Genomic DNA, 17325 nt, shown 5'->3' on the forward strand with positions numbered 1-17325 from the left:
TAGTAAATCCTTTATGCACCTAAGAACTACTTGGTCCTATGTATGGCCCAAGGTCTACTTGGGATACCTAAAAATGCTAGCTATAGGTGGATTTGATCTTGGTGACATGCAGTGTCAGATGAGGTACTACATGAAATTGTAAATTTTCTCCTGTATGAGCGGGAGAACACACTTTATGGAACATAATCAATAAATTTGTTTTATTCTGATTGTATGTCCATGAGTAAATTACGTAAATGAACAATTGTGCATAAAAGAATTCTTTTTAATTAATGAAGCTATTTTTATATGTTTCACGTAATGTGGTAGGTAATTAGATAACTAAGAATTTCCATAGAGGAAAATGGGTGGATGTATTCTCGACAGATCCAATCCTATGGCAGGGTAATCTCGGTTAGCTGTAAGAGGTTTTCCAAAAAACAAACGCTAGGAAGAAACTCTAGGAAGGGCTAATTCGCTGACTTACCTAGGGGAGTTTGGATCATGTATCAAATATATTAAGAATGCCTTGTTGGAGGGGGAGTTGCAAGAGGAAGTTTATTGGAGCAGCCACCTAGTTATGTGAATGAGAATCATCCAAATTATGTATGAAGGCTTTGTAAGGCCTTATATGGACTGAAGCAAGCACTTAGGGCATGGCATGACAAGATTGTAGAATACCTTATCAACATTAGATTTGGTAGAGCATAGGCTGATTGCTCACTCTTTGTATGTGAGCAGGATGTAGGTATTGTAGCCATAATTGTATATATGGATTGTTTAATCATTGTGGGTGATACTAAGATAGAGATTGATAATGATTTGATCATTGTGGCTAAATTTGAGATGAAGGATGTAGGAGAGGTGTACTATTTTCCTGGCATAGAGATCATTAGTACTCTAGGGGATATATGGTTGCCATAGAGACAATATGCATTGGATATGTTGAAGAAGTATGGTATGGCTAATTGCAAGCATATTTCTATACCTTTGAATGTTAATACTAAGCTTAGTGCACATAAGGGTAACTTGATTGAGGATGTCACTATGTATTGGAAGATTGTGGGGACAACCTTATCTATTTGATGATCACTAGGTCAAAGACCTCAACCACACAGTTGATTTGAAGAGTCAATTTATGCAGCTTCCACAAAAGCCACATTTAGATGCAGTGTGACACACATTGCACTATGTGGGCGCTATGTCAAGTCCACATTGGACTATGCCTTATTCTATGGTACAAGTGTACCACTCGACTTGCATGGCTACATAGATGTAGATTGGGCTAGTAGTATTTCAGATAGGAGATCTACCAGTGGTTTTATGTTTTCCTTCGTCAGTGGTGTTATTACTTAGAGCAGCAAGAGATAGTCGACAATTGCCTTGTCTAGTACATACAGAGGTAGAGTACATAGGTGTTGTAATTACAGCATGTAAGATAGACTTGTTACACAAGCTACTTGGTGATTTGGGGATGCAAGTGGATAAGAAGGTTATCATCTACTGTGATAAAATTAGCAGCATTCAATTGGCTAGGAGCCTAGTGTATCATGTGTGGACCAAACACATAAAGGTCCATTAGCATTTCATTCAAGAGCAGGTTCTAGCAGGTGATATTGACTTGGTTTATGTCAACACAGAGGTTGAAGCTTATTCCATTTGTCCTTGGATACATAGTAGAAAGCCTCACATCCAAAGATGCAAAAATGTGCATATGAGGAAGATTTTTCATACCATATTTCCTTTCTTATAACTTGACAACCAATAGCAGTACATGGGTATTTGTTTATCAAATGTACATTAGTAGTACTAACCTTAGCCTGAAAATGATGTGAAAGCCTATATGACAACCTATCTGACATTTATTTGATGCTCTTGTGTCCCATCATGCCAACATGTCTCAAGAGTAGGGATGTAAATATCCAAAATAGGCAGAGAGTGCTCACAGTTTCTACACTAAAGTTTATTTGGAGGAGCCACTATATATGTGAATGAGAATTATCCAAAATATATATGCATGCTTCATAAGGCCTTGTATGGGTTGAAGCAAGCACCTAGAGCATGGCATGATAGGATTGCAGAATACCTTGTGAGCATTGGATTTCGTAGAGCACATGTTGATCACTCACTCTTTGCATATATGAGTGACGTAGGTATTGTGGTCATTACTACATATGTAGACAGTGTGCATTGGATATGTTGACGAAGTATGGTATGCTAATTGCAAGCCTATTTCTATACCTTTGGATATTCATACTTGAGAGTAGATTTTTGAGCCCGGGATGTGTCTAAAATTTGCCAAAAAATCCAAAATTTAGGGGAAAAATATTCGACATCGAAGGCGGCGGCTGCAGCTAGGATGATTTTAAGCACCAAGTGAAAGACGGTTTTTAAAAGGCGCCCGAGCCACACCTGTGGATTTTTGATAATTTTTTTGACTACCGTGCGGGATGCCGGGAGTTGCCAGTTAGTGCGGGATGACGAGACAGACGCGCAGGATTTTTCAGAGGTCGAAATGGAGCCCGGACGAGGAAGAGGCTAAAAATAGGCCAAGATTTGAAGAGGTGGACAAAACTTAGGCCAAAGGGGGGGTGCCCTTTGAGACCTTGGCTAACCCCCCCCCCCCCCCCCCCCCCCCCCCCTCAATTTTTTCGTGAGATATGGCGGCATGTTGTGGCTGATCAGGGCGGCCAAAATTTCGCCCCTCCCTCACAAATCATGAATGTAGGCTGCAAAGAACCTATCTAACAGATGATACCCGACAACTTCTCCCTCTTTCCTGTTTCTATCACCGGTCTTCACGCGGGATATGGTTGTCTGGATAAAGAGATCAGAATCTAGTCTTTCTCTCTCCTCCCTCTCTCTCCCCTCTATGGGTTGTTCATGTGTACCATCTTGAAGGGGGAATCGGGAAGGGGATTGAAGGAAATGGTGATGGAGATGCTGAATATTGATGTGCAGCATTGGATTGAGAGCAATGGAGGCTCCGTCTACTAGTTATGCAGTCATTTAAGGCATCTCGGGTTTCGTAAAAACACGGTATGACCATTTTTATGAAGGAAAATGAAGTTTTTTTATAGTTTATGATGATAATGATGTTCTTATTGGATGAAAATTTATTTGTGTGCTGGTTGCATCATGATTAATTACTGTGTATCAAAAAATTTTGATTTTTCAATGATTTACATGCTCTATTTAATTTTCGTAAACCCAAAATGCAGTTTTTTAGCGGTAAAATGGTAGTTTTTCCGTTTCGAGTGGGTGAAATGTGTTCCCATGGGGAAAAAATGAAAGATAAATTGAATGTTAGTACGTTGAAGTGATTGGAATAAGAAAAATTAGAAAATAGCATATTTTATTGACAAATAAATCAAGAAAATAGAAAAAATAAGGGAAAAAATAGAAATACGTCTTACAAAAATAAGAAAAAATATAATGATTGTTTGTGGATGTATGGTAGTGGCAAAGAATGAGGTTTAGCCTCAGTTTGCCCTATCTCCTTATCAAAGTTTGTGATTTATTGCTTTTTATACATCAAAACATGACAAAATGAACCTCTACACCTATGCAACGAAAGCAATACCTAAACGTAGGGGGTTGGGATGTTTAAATGGTGTGATTTGCGTGCTAATTGTTGCTGATTTTCTAATACATATCATGACATAGAGGTTTTTGCATTTTAATTAAGAGGATAGTAGCACGAGTGTTGTCTCGGTGCTATCCTTACATCGCCGCAACTGGTTAGTAAATGCATTGGAAAGCTTGGTTGTGCACCACGTGTTTCTGATTTAAAATTATGTTTGAGCACTTTAGGAGCATCCACTTTTGCATGTGCATGTCGATCATGGTATCAGAATACAAAAGACTGGATGTATAGCCCCTGTTTTCGATTATGATGACCCACGCTTAAGTGTGGAAAGGCATCCTAAGCCGTAGGATAGATGTTCGTTTCTTGGGGGATTATTTGGTAAGGACACATGGTATCTCCTGGAATACTTTCGAAATAAAAGAGCGGAGTTTGTTTGTTTGTTCTATATGTTGTGAGCAATGCATCAAAGGGCTAATCCCTGCGATGTAGGAGAGTTGCAGTGGGACCGCGGTGATTCCACCGAGAGGTTGCCTCCCATGTATGTGATTATCGTGGCATTTATTGCCAATATGTATGGGTTCTCCCTCTGTGGAGTTTATAGAAAGGGAAACATTAGACTATAAAACTATAAACGCATAGATTAGGCTTTAGGACAGTTGTCCTTTAGTAGCAGATAGACACTCCTGGCCCGCGAGGCCATGTGGGTGTGTTTGTCTGTTATGAGCATGAGGTCCAGCTAGTGCCATAGCCAGTGCCAGCCCATTTGAGATCCCATCAGTGGTGCGTCTACCGAGAGCTACCAACAAGTGGTGGCTCTCGAATCTAGGGTTTTTAGGGACCAAAAAGTTGGTTTATGTCATCTGATAAGGACCGTCAAGCCGAAATACAAAAAGCAGAACGTGCTGAGAGGGCTAAACGACGGTTGGAGATTGTAAGTCACTATTCTCCTCAAAGGAGTAGCCCGATATGCATAAGAGGCAGTGGTCTTAGTAACCCAACTGCTGCACATAGTCCTTTAGGTGCAGGAGGAAGCACAAGTTCTTCCTCTCTCCCACCAAGTCAACCCACTTCAAGTGGGGGTGTGATCCCATCGGTCCAAACTCCTATTGTCAATCCGATTGTCGTCATGGCACAACCCATTGCAATTCCTACAGGGACGTCAAATTTGCCAGCTTTAGGAGTGTCTTTGCCCATTTTTAATGGGTTAGTCGAAGAAGATGCGGAGTTTCACATTTGTGAATTTCAAAGATTAATGTTTAATTACCGCATCCAAGATGAGGGACATCTTTGATGTTCTTTAACATGACATTAAAAGGAAGGGATGTAGTATGGTATCATAGCATAGAGACTGGAACCATCACTACAATCGACCAATTTTATGCAGCTTTGCGAGGAGAATATGCCCCTAAAAGAGGTGGCCAATACTGGTTACGTGTTTTAAATGTAGCACGCCAAGACCCCCATGAGAATGTGAAAGCCTATGCTAAGAAGCTTAAGAAAGTGTTTCATAAGTTACAAACGTACATTCCTATTCCGTTGGCTGCCCAATTGCAATACTTCTTGCATGGATTAGATTTCAATATTTAGGTACAATTGAGCAGTGTGGCTTTGGTTGATATAGACACCGCCATCACGCGGGCAGAAGGAGTAGAACCACGATTACAAACAGCATACTCCTCTCGAATAAATCTTAATGCGGGTTTAGTACCTAAAGGCAATTTACCATTGATGAATGGAAGTCAAGGGATGCCTATGAATAACCCTAATGGGAGAGGAAGTATGGTTCAAAATATACCTTTGCTGCCAGCTCCTCCCAGTGTGACTATGCCTATGGCTAGCCACTTGGCTCCACCAAATGTTGGAGGCCAAGTTTCGAACCCTAATGTTGTTCCTGTGAATCAACAACCAATGGCCAATCAAATTGTTAGGCCAATGGAACAACAGATAGATGATCAAGGCTATGAGTCAAGTGCCTCTAATGTCCTTGGCAAAGTTAAGGATATGATGAAGCACTACACTAACATAATTTCTGAACAATATCAGCAAATAGTTGTTGACGTCAATTTCTTGAAGAAGCAGTAGAATCTGATAAGGAGTCGACGCCCTGAAGAGAGTGGTCCATCAACATTCAGCTGTAAGTGGTGTGGCGAACAACATTTTCCTAAAAACTGTCCAAATGTTAAATGTGATATTTGTGGGAAGTCGGGCCACTTATCTGCTACGTGTTGGAGTAAGATTAGTTCCCTCCAACAAGGGAGTAAACAGCCAGGTCCGGTTAATCATACCAATTAATCATAGGTCGAGGAAAACCCTAAGCAAGGGGATAAGGGGACGCAAGTCTTGAATCCTGGCATGGAAGGTGGACCTCTAAGGCCTGTTGGACAGAAAAGTCGATCCTAAGGAGGATGAGGAAGTGCCAAGAAAAAAGACAAGAGCTAAAAAAGAAGCACTAAAGCCGGTCTCGAGACCAAAAGAAAGGATGGTTTAGCGAGAAAAGAGAGTTTTGGTTACCTATCATGATTTTGATTTAGCAAGTCCTCTTTGTGAAGTCAAACCAGATGTAAACCTCTTACAGTTGATTAAATTATCTCCAGGAGTACGCAAGGAATTCAAGAAGATCCTGCGTATTGGGTATATTGTAGAACCTTTGGGCATAGCACGAGTAGGGGAAGATTGGTTTGATCATGCTAAAAAGAATTGCCCTAGGGTTCCAGCATATGTGGATGGAATATTAGTGGAGCATACTATCGTAGACACTGGGTCCTCCGTCAATATCATGAGTTCAGAGTTGATGGAGAGGTTGGGTCTAGGCATCCAAAAAGAGAGCTCCACCCTTCTTAGAATGGCTGATGATGGTCTAAGGCAACCAGAAAGTTGCGTTACTAAAGTCCATGTTACAGTTGCAAGTGTAGAATGCTTCTTGGACTTTAGGGTGATAAGATTTGCAGGACGTCCTAGCTATCGAGTCCTGCTAGGTAGGCCTTGGATTTTACGAACAAACTGTCAAGTCGATATACTCACCGGTCGAGTGGTTCTAGGTAGAGGTGCTAATCGAGTAATAGTCGATGCTTACCCTGAGTCTCCTCAGAGTGAGAGAGCTCCTTTATCCTCCACTGAATTAGAAACAACAGATGATCCATCTGGTAGTGAGACATCATCCAGTGATGAATCTAAAGAAGGGTCCACTACAGAGGATATTTATCAGATAACTCTAAATGAGCCGATAGAGCCGCAAGATAGGATAAGAGATGAAGATGTGATTGAGTTGGACCTTGGCACGTCGAATGATTCGCGGCCAATTAAATTAGGTTCCATGCTCAGTTCAGTAGAAAGGGAGAACTATGTGTCCTTGATTCAAGAATTCCACGACATCTTTGCTTGGAGTTATGACGAGCTAAGAGGCATTCCTCCCAGCCTGGCTATTCATACTATTCCTGTAAAAGAAGGTAGTCGTCCTGTGCGTCAGAAGATAAGGCGTATGCCTTTTGAATTGAGGGACAGGCTGTTTGAGGAGTTACAAAAGTTATGGAAAGCTGGTTTAATCTTCCCTATACAACACACAGAATGGTGTTCACCAGTTGTTATCAAGAAGAAGAAAAACAACCAGATCCGACCATGTGTAGATTTTAGAGAGCTGAATAATCAGACAGTTAAAGATTACTACCCGTTGCCATTTATTGACCAGATTTTGGATCAATTAGCGGATAGGAAAATATACTCATTTATGGATTGCTTTGCAGGATACAACCAGATGGCAATTGCAGAAGAGGACAAGTTGAAAACGACTTCCATTACTGTCTTTGGTACTTTTGCATACCATGTGATGGCCTTTGGTTTGTGCAATGCACCTGGATCATGGCAACGAACAACAGACAAGACCTTTGGTGACATCTCCCCAAATGAGTTGAAAGTATTTATCGATGACCTAGGGGCAGCCACTGTAAGGGGAAGGATGTTGATTATTTTAAGAAAGTGCTTTGAGCACTGCAGACAATTTTGTATCGCTCTTAATCCACGGAAGTGTGTTTTTGGAGTGCCTTATGGGCTATTGCTAGGCCATGTGGTCACTTCAGTAGGGATCGCAACTGACCCTGAAAAGATCAAGGTTATAGTTGCTATGAGTCCACCACGCACTCCAAAAGAGGTATATAGCTTTATGTCATTGATAGGGTACTATCGGAGGTTTATAAATGCCTTGGCAGAAAGGACATTGCCGTTAACGAACTTATTATCCTTTAGCTGTCTATTTGTATGGAGCAACCCTTGTAAGGTAGCTTTCGAGGATGTGAAACAGAATCTAGTAAAAGCACCAGTTTTAAAAGCACCTAAAAGAGGCGAGGTATTTTACATATTTTCAGCAGCCACCATGCATAGTATCAGTTGTTGTTTAGCCCAAATCTGGGAGGAAAAGTGGTATCATCCAATAGCTTTTGCTGGTCGAAATTAGGCATATCAGAAGTTAACTATACCTACATGGAGAAGTTGTGCCTTGCGATAGTCTTTGCAACTAAAAAATTCAGGCACTACATCCTCTATGAGAAGGTCGTTTTCTATACGAAGGCGGAAGGGCTTAGATTGCTTATGAACAAGCTACAACCACCTGATCATTTGGCAAAGTGGTTAATTACTTTGCAGTAGTTCGATTATGAGACTAAGAGTAAGCCACCAAGGTTGCAGGGTATTGTGGAATGCCTTGTGGATTTCGGGGAGCCAAAAGAGACTTTGGCTGGAGGAAGTGATATTGAAGAAATGTTTAAAATTGATAAAGCTTCTATCCCATCTTGGTATGCTGCTATCACGCATTATCTATCAACGGGAGAGACTGGAGCTGGTTTATCAAAATTTGAAAAGAGGAAAATGAGACAACATGCTTTGAAGTTTTCCTTGATCACAAGAACACTATATCGGCAGGGTATTGATGATATCTATCACTAATGCATGATGCCTGACGAGGTTCCTTTCAACTTGGAAGAGTGCCATGACTCTACATGTGGAGGGCACTTCGTTGGACAGTTGACGACACAGAAAGCTTTAAGAGCTGGATATTGGTGGCCGTCCATCTTCCAAGATTCATTTGAGTACATTAAGAGATGTGATACCTGTCAAAGACATGACAGCAGAGAGAATAGGAAACGTCCACTTACGTCTATTATGGCTATCCTTCCATTTGAGAAGTGGGGCATTGACTTTGTGGGTCCTATCACCCTGTCGTCTACTACTCAAAAGAGGTACATTATAGTAGCAACTGATTATTTTACAAAATGGTTAGAAGCGCGGGCGACGAGGCATGACAATGCAAAAGAGACTTCAAGTTTCCTTTTAGAACAGATTATCTGCTGTTTTGGTCCACCAAAGGAACTAGTGTCAGACCGTGGAACCCACTTTTTGAATAAAGTGATCAAAAGCCCAACTGAAGCTTGGCAAATCAAGCACAACAAAATGACCCCCTATAATCTGCAAGCCAATGTGCAAGTTGAAATTACTAATAAGCAGCTTGTGGGTATCTTGTCTAAAATAGTCTCCGAGAAGAAACGAGACTGGGACATGAAGTTGTATGTGGCAGTATTGATGTACAATACAACGTTCAAGCGAGCTACCGGCCATACTCCATTTAAATTAGTTTATGGGGAAGAGTGTGTGTTACCCCTCGAAATCAAGTTTCCAACCATACGGTTTGCACTCGTTGGGAGATAAGGATACACTCTTTGAACGGTTTACGACCATAGCTTACCTGGATGAACTGAAATTGCAGAGCTTATTACACCAGGAGGTAGCTAAACGTCGGATGAAGGAGTTGCACGACCTTAAAGCGAAGAAGTATACCTTTAAAAAAGGGCAATTAGTTCTGTACTATGATGCGCGTAGGGAGCTGTTTCCAGGGAAGTTGGAACCTAGATGGGATGGCCCCTACAAGATTGTCAGGATAGGAAAAAATAGGTCTACGGTTCTACTAGCTAATCTGCAAGGAGTAGAATTTAAAAATAAGGTTAATCTTAATAAGATTAAACCTTATTATTTCTAAGTATGCTAACACGGCAAAATGCATTGCAGGTCCATATTGGGGCCGATTTGAGACCTGCAAAAAAGCTTAAAGCTGGTTGATGGGGCGGTTAATTCCTTATCTGGAGCACCCATATATGGAGTAGAGATACCATCAGGGGAAACTCATTTGGTGGAGCAAAGGAGACAAAGTGATTGAGCAAGAGGACAGAACCTTTGTGTGGGAGATCAAAGTCTTCTGCCATCACTACTTACGAATGTTGACAAGTATCCCTGTTGAGTTTAATGAAGAAGGTGGGATGGAGCCATCAGTTCATCCTCTAAACATGCTAAATTTTGACTGTCATAATTATGAATAAAGGAGTTTGTGATGGCAGGCTGTGTAAACCCATTGTGGACGTATACATTATATTTTGACGAAGCGTCCAGGGGCCCTAATAAAAAAGGGAGTGTTGGAGTAGTAATCCGAGATCCCCGACGTAGAGTTACAGTGAAGCTAGCTGCTTATCTCGGGGTAGGATTCACTAACAATATGGTGGAATATAAAGCCTTGATTATGGGACTGCATATTGCCAAGTAAGGTGGTATTCGGCGGTTGTTAGTAAAAGGGGATTCCGAGTTGATCTTGAATCAATTAGATGGGATATACACATTGTGGAATCCCATTCTTTGTATTTATCATCGAACTGCCATGACCCTACTTGAGGAGTTTGAGAGAGTGTCTCTTAAGCTGATTCCACGTTATTGGAATTAGTTTGCGGATTCACTAGCAAACCTTGCTTATGAAGAAGTCATTTTCTTCAATTGTGGTCCTAGTTTGGATATTGCTATCAATAATGAGACAGGACTCGGTCGCTTGTGGGGAATGTTATCAGAGCATGCAATATATGGCGGGCGATGGTTGATATGGGTGATGCAAAGAGTAGCCGAGACCCATCTACCGTTGTTATCCTAGACCCATAGGCTGATTAGACATGTTATGTGTACGCCTCTTGCTATATATGCAGGAGGGATGGGTCATAATCTTATGCATTTAGCTTAGGGCTGCGAGCCCTATTTTTCCTCCTTGGAAAGGAGCATATTATTGTATATTTGTACTATTTTGGGGAGGGATGTGTAGATGCTATTTTATTTGATCTCGTTCGGCCAAGAGGGCTAGTTTTGTGAGGTTTTAAATGTTTTATTTCATTAGGCCAAGAGGGCCGATCGGTTTTTTTAGTAAAGTGCTTTATTTCATTAGGCCAAGAGGGCCAGTCGTCTATTTAATACAGGTGCGGTTAATGGTTTCTTGTTTTAGTCCTGTGCTAGATAGGTTTAAAGAAGAGCTTGGAGGGAGCCTATGTTACGTGGAGACTTCTTGTGGCCCTATCCAGGTGATATCTCTCCTTTACGAGTACCGTGTTTTTATGCTACATGTGTCTATGTACTTGTCGGGGATTTTCTTTTCTGATTGGGGACCGGCGTCTAAGGCATGAACCCAGGTTTAGGTTAGGTTTGTCTGAGGGAGGTCTGAGTAGTGGTTGCCTCTTGTAAAGACATTGTCAGGCATTAAAAGACCTGTTTTAGAAGGCAGTTCTAGTGACCCTGTTCTGCTAGCCTGCTAGGCAGCCGTTCTAGGAGTTCTTGTTAGTTCTGAGGCAATTAGAGAAGCCTGCCGGAGGAAAAAATGATAATGATAGAGAATAAAAAAAAACCCTGAATATCTCAAAGAAAATAAATAGATACAAAGGTGTGTAAAAAGGGGTTCTAACCCCTATAAAAATAGAAAAGGAAAGAAATGAAACTTTATAAGCAGTTGATCATCGCCTTGCGAGGGCTTGGTAGATTCCTGGGGACGAGTCAGACCCGGGGCCGATGCCTTGTCTCCTAGGGGTGGCGTCTCGCTGGAAAAGAAGAAAGAAAGAAAGGTTGGAGCGAAAATAAAAGTGAGCGTCAGAAAATGATTAAGTGTGCCGCCTTGCGAGGGCTTGGTAGGTTCTTAGGTACCGAGACAAGACCTAAGGCCAATGCCATGTTCTCCTTGGGTCACTATGCTCAGCTCCCTCCTTTTTACATGCCCGAGTATGGGGGACTAAAAACCTAAAAGAAGAAATGTGCTAAAAGAAAATACTTCTTGATCAAGCTATAGGATTCCTCGCCTCTTTGATAATTCAGACCACCACTTAGGGCGACCTCTTTGATAGTTCTTTTTAGTTTGGTCGTGTTGGAGTAGTCGGTTAGTGACTAGCTTCGGACTTTCTCTCAGATTATGCTAGGCCTACTCCTTGTGGATTTCATGCCTTGGTTTTGTCAGGGGTAGGGTGAGCATTGTGTTGTATTTTAGTATTTATTTATTTTGTATCAGCTTAATGCTTTCTTTGGTTGTTTTGTGCAGATTTGTTGTGGGATTTGATGGGCTGAGGCGCCCTATCCCGTGGTCGCCAATGAGAGCGAAGTTTTGAGCTCGGGATATGCCTAAAATTTGCCAAAAAATCCAGAATTTAGGGAAAAAATATTTGACATCGAAGGCAGCAGCTGCAGCTAGGATGATTTTAAGCACCAAGTGAAAGACAGTTTTTAAAAGGCACCCGAGCGACACTTGTGGATTTTTGATAATTTTTTCGATTGCCATGCGGGATGCTGGGAGAAGCCAATCAGTGCGGGATGACGAGACAGATGCGCAGGATTTTTCAGAGGTTGAAACGGAGCCTGGACGAGGAAGAGGCAAAAAATGGGCCAAGATTTGAAGAGGTGGACAAAACTTAGGCCAAAGGGGGGGTGCCCTTTGGGACCTTGGCTACCCCCCCCCCTCACAAATCATGAATGGAGGCTACAAATAACTTATCTAACAGATGATACCCGGCAACTTCTCCCTCTTTCCTGATTCTATCGCCGGTCTTCGCGCGGGATATGGCTGTCTGGATGAAGAGATCAGAATCTACTCTTTCTCTCTCCTCCCTCTCTCTCCCCTCTATGGGTTGTTCATGTGCACCATCTTGAAGGAGGAATCGGGAAGGGGGTTGAAGGAAATGGTGATGGAGACTGATGAAGATGCTGAAGATTGACGTGCAGCATTGGATTGAGAGCAATGGAGGCTCCGTCTATTGGTTATGTAGTCATTTAAGGCGTCTCGGGTTTCATAAAAACACAATATGACCATTTTCATGAAGGAAAATGAAGTTTTTTTATAGTTTATGATGATAATGATGTTCTTATTGGATGAAAATTTGTTTGTGTGTTGGTTGCATCATGATTAATTACTGTGTATCAAAATTTTTTTATTTTTCAATGATTTACATGCTCTATTTAATTTCCGTAAACCCAAAATGCGGTTTTTTAGCGGTAAAATTGTAGTTTTTCCGTTTCGGGTGGGTGAAATGTGTTCCCATGGGGGAAAATGGAAGATAAATTGAATGTTAGTATGCTAAAGTGATTGGAACAAGAAAAATCAGAAAATAGCATATTTTATTGATAAATAAATCAAAAATAAGGAGAAAAATAGAAATACATCTTACAAAAATAAGGAAAAATATAATGATTATTTGTGGATGTATGGTAGTGGCAAAGATGAGGTTTAGCCTTAGTTTGCCCTATCTCCTTGTCAAAGTTTGTGATTTATTGCTTTTTATACATCAAAACGTGACAAAATGAACCTCTACACCTATCCAACGAAAGTAATACCTAAACGTAGGGGGTTGGGATGTTTGAATGGTGTGATTTGCGTGCTAATTGTTGCTGATTTTCTAATACATATCATGACAGAGGTTTTTGCATTTTAATTAAGAGGATAGTAGCACGAGTGTTGTCTTGGTGCTATCCTTACATTGCCGCAACGGGTTAGTAAATGCATTGGAAAGCCTGGTTGTGCACCACGTGTTTCTGATTTAAAATTATGTTTGAGAACTTTAGGAGCATCCACTTTTGCATGTGCATGTCGATCATGGTATCAGAATACAAAAGACTGGATGCATAGCACCTGTTTTCGATTATGATGACCCACGCTTGAGTGTGGAAAGGCATCCTAAGCCGTAGGATAGATGTTCGTTTCTTGGGGGATTATTTGGTAAGGATACATGGTATCTCCTGGAATACTTTCGAAATGAAAGAACAAATGAAAGAGCGGAGTTTGTTCGTTTGTTCTATATGTTGAGCAGCACATCAAAGGGCTAATCCCTGCGATGTAGGAGAGCTGCAGTGGGGCCGCGGTGATTCCACCGAGAGGTTGCCTCCCATGTATGTGATTATCGTGGCATTTATTGCCAATATGTATGGGTTCTCCCTCTATGGGGTTTATAGAAAGGGAAACGTTGGACTATAAAACTATAAACGCATAGATTAGGCTTTAGGACAGTTGTCCTTTAGCAGCAGATAGACGCTCTTGGCCCGCGAGGCCATGTGGATGTGTTTGTCTGTTTATGAGCATGAGGTCCGGCTAGTGCCATAGCCAGTGCCGGCCCATTTGAGGTCCCATCAATGCTAAGATTAGTACACGTGAGGGTGACTTGATTGAGGATGTCACTATGTATCTGAAGATTGTGAGTAGATACCTTATCTATTTGACGATCACTAGGCCAAGCCTAAACTATAGACGCGCATTGCGCTATGTCAAGTCCATATTAGACTATGCCTTATTCTATTGTGTAGGTGTGTCATTGGATTTGCATGGTTACACATATGCAAATTGGGCTGGTAGTATTTTAGACAATAGATCTACCAATGGTTTTATGTTTTCCTTTGAAAGTAGTGTTGTTACTTAGAGCACAAGAAATAGCTAACAATTGCCTTGTCTAGTATAGAGGCAGAGTACATAAGTGTTGTAATTGCAACATGTGAGGTATCTTGGTTATGCAAGCTACTAGAATCGCATGGTGGGGGGACTTGCTTGAGCTATTGCGCCAAACACACATTGTATACACAAGAGGAAGCTCACTCAAGAACACAAGAAGAGAGATGGAGGCCAAAACGTTTTCTTGCTGATTTCTTCTTCTTCTTCCACACACAAAACAATGTACACAAAGTATAGATAAGATACAACATAAAGAAAAGTGGCCTACTAAGTCAAACAGTGCATGACAAATTACACTAATCGACTAGTGCTATATCTTTATCAATTGTAGGTAGGTGTAACAAACTAAATATAATAAGTGATAAATTAGTGGCCATGTGAGTATCATAATGACCACCAACATGCTAAGTGTAGACATGTGGACCCATCTAGCGAGGCGGTCCATCATCAATGTCCGCACATGTTGAGCCTGCCATCTCAACACCTACTTGGTGATTTGAGGATGTAGGTGGATAATAAGGTTATCATCTACTATGATAACCTTAGTAGCATTCAATTGGCTAAGAACCTAGTGTATCATGCGCAGATCAAACACATAGAGGTCCATTACCATTTCATTTAGGAGTAGGTTCTAGCAAGTGATATTGACTTGGTTTCTGACAACACAGAGGATCAACCTATCGACATTTTCAACGTGACCTTGGGAGATGATAAGCTTCAACCCTTCAGGACTATGCTTGGAGTTCATAAGCTCATGCCGAGCTCGAGGGGAAGTGTTGAGATGTTGAGCTCTACATGAGTTGGCATCCACTACATGCCTTGGTGATGTGACATAATGTTATTCACTAGCGCGTTAGGTGACCGACATGAGGATACACCAGTGATTCTACAACTAGACTACATCCACGTAGTCCATCCTTGGTTATAGCACATTCATTGCGCCACATCTTCTTTCCTGGTGAGTTTACACATAGTAACCACGTATATATACATTGTACTACTTTCATATTATCCTTTTATCATGTTGCAAACTTAGTTCTTTTGTGTCAAACAAGAAGAAAGAAGACTTATCATGTTGCAACCTTATCTCTTTGTATTCTCAAGTCTCCATTACTTTTGTGTATATGTGCTCTTGGGTGCTTCACCTCTTTCCCCCCTTGTCTATTTTCACTTATTTAGTTGGAAAATTACAAAAACTACAATGGAGTCTAGATGGGATAAGACTTAAGTGACTACTAAATGCTACCCCTTGGGCCATGGTTTAGCAAGTATGTTACAAACTTTCCAACTTGCTTTGGAACTTATGCTCCATCCATTGCGCTAATTGCTTCACTATGACACTAACCCCAATTGTGGAGCCTAGGTGGCAGAATGACACACCATGCATGATCTTTTTGAAGCCTAGATTTTGTACCCATTCTACATGTTCATTCAATTCTAGATAAACAAGCTCCATCTCTTCTAAGTGCTAATCACCGAGCCAAAAAGTTCACAAAACTCATCATATCTGCCAAGCATCTCTTTCACTAATTGTGATTCAACCAATAGAATGTTAGAATTGTCATTGATAAAGAATTGGCCTACAAATTACTTGTGCTCCAAAAATGGAAGACCTTTAATTGCTCCTTGTCGGAGTCTTCTATCAAGATTCCTTAATAAAGATTAAGTAATGATGGCACAGAGAAAAGCTACTATGGGACAACCTTGCCTCATTGATCTCTTCACATCTAAGGGGGAACATATTCCATTTAAAAAACAATTGCTATTGTATTGGAAAAAAGGGCTTTCATCACCCTGAAGCATCCTAGGCTAAACCCCATTGATCTCATAACTTCTTAAATGAAATCCGACTTATCCTATCATATTCTTTGTCAAAACCCATATTAATAAGAACAAAACCTACCTGAAGAGTGAGAACATGGTCGATTGAAAGGATAAAATTCAATATTGTATCTTGTATCTTCCTTTTATGTACAAAGCCATGTTGGTGTGGGTAGATCATATGGTCAAGTATGAACTTAACCCTACTTGCTAATGCCTTAGCCATAACTTTGTATGCCACATTGAGCATAGTTAATAATGTTCAACTTTTGAGTTTAACTTTATTAATAGATTTTGGAATAAGCTTAACAAGTCTATTATTCAATTCCTTTAAAAACTCAGCCCAATTCTTATCTTATTGAGCATCTTGCATAGATCCATAACACACACCTCCCAAATCAACTAATAGACAACCATTAGAGTGCTATCAATGCCTAGGGGTTTCCCCCCTTTTATTTTCTTCACCACAAATTTCAACTCTTCAATTGAGAAAAGTCAAGCCAACAACAATGTATCTTCTAGCTTTAGGACACCTTGTTTAACTTCCACAAATAGGTCCAACTTGCTTTGATAATCAAGCGATTCAACAACCTTAGCTCTAGAATGCCCAAGAGATGCTTCATGAAGGTTTTGGCAATGTCCTAGTCTTCTTTAAATATTCTTCCTTCATCCTGTATCGTTTGGATAGTCTCCAACATTCTTTTAGCCTACAAACTTCAAAAAGAAAGAATTAGGAGGATTACCAACTAGATACCAATGCCCTTTTAGTTGTACATTTGCAACCCTAACTTTGCACTTGCATATTGTCAACAAATCACTCCATTGCTTTTGAGGATTTGATACAAAATAGGATTAAAAGGAGTAATAGCCAAAGCCATAAGAATGTGATTGGTAAATCCCTTCTAGCTCTAGCCTACCCCTTGCCTTGCTCCTTGACTACATTAATGATGGCAACACTACATACAAACCAATTGCTTGTTAAGTCTTTCTCAAGAATGCTAGTAGCCCTCTAGGTATTGCATAAAAGGTGCTTGTCCTCTTCCTTTGCCTAGTAAGAAGTGTTGAATCTAAATAAATGTGGCCTTGCATCATAATCCTTACTTATCCCCAATCTTAGGGTACATATAAGAGCATAATTAGCCTTACATCTAAGCTAATCCACTACACATCA

This window comes from Lygodium microphyllum, chromosome 2, assembly GCF_053477565.2.
Source record: "Lygodium microphyllum isolate KBCC chromosome 2, Lygodium_microphyllum_v1.1.10, whole genome shotgun sequence".
NCBI classification, from domain to species: Eukaryota; Viridiplantae; Streptophyta; class Polypodiopsida; order Schizaeales; family Lygodiaceae; genus Lygodium; species Lygodium microphyllum.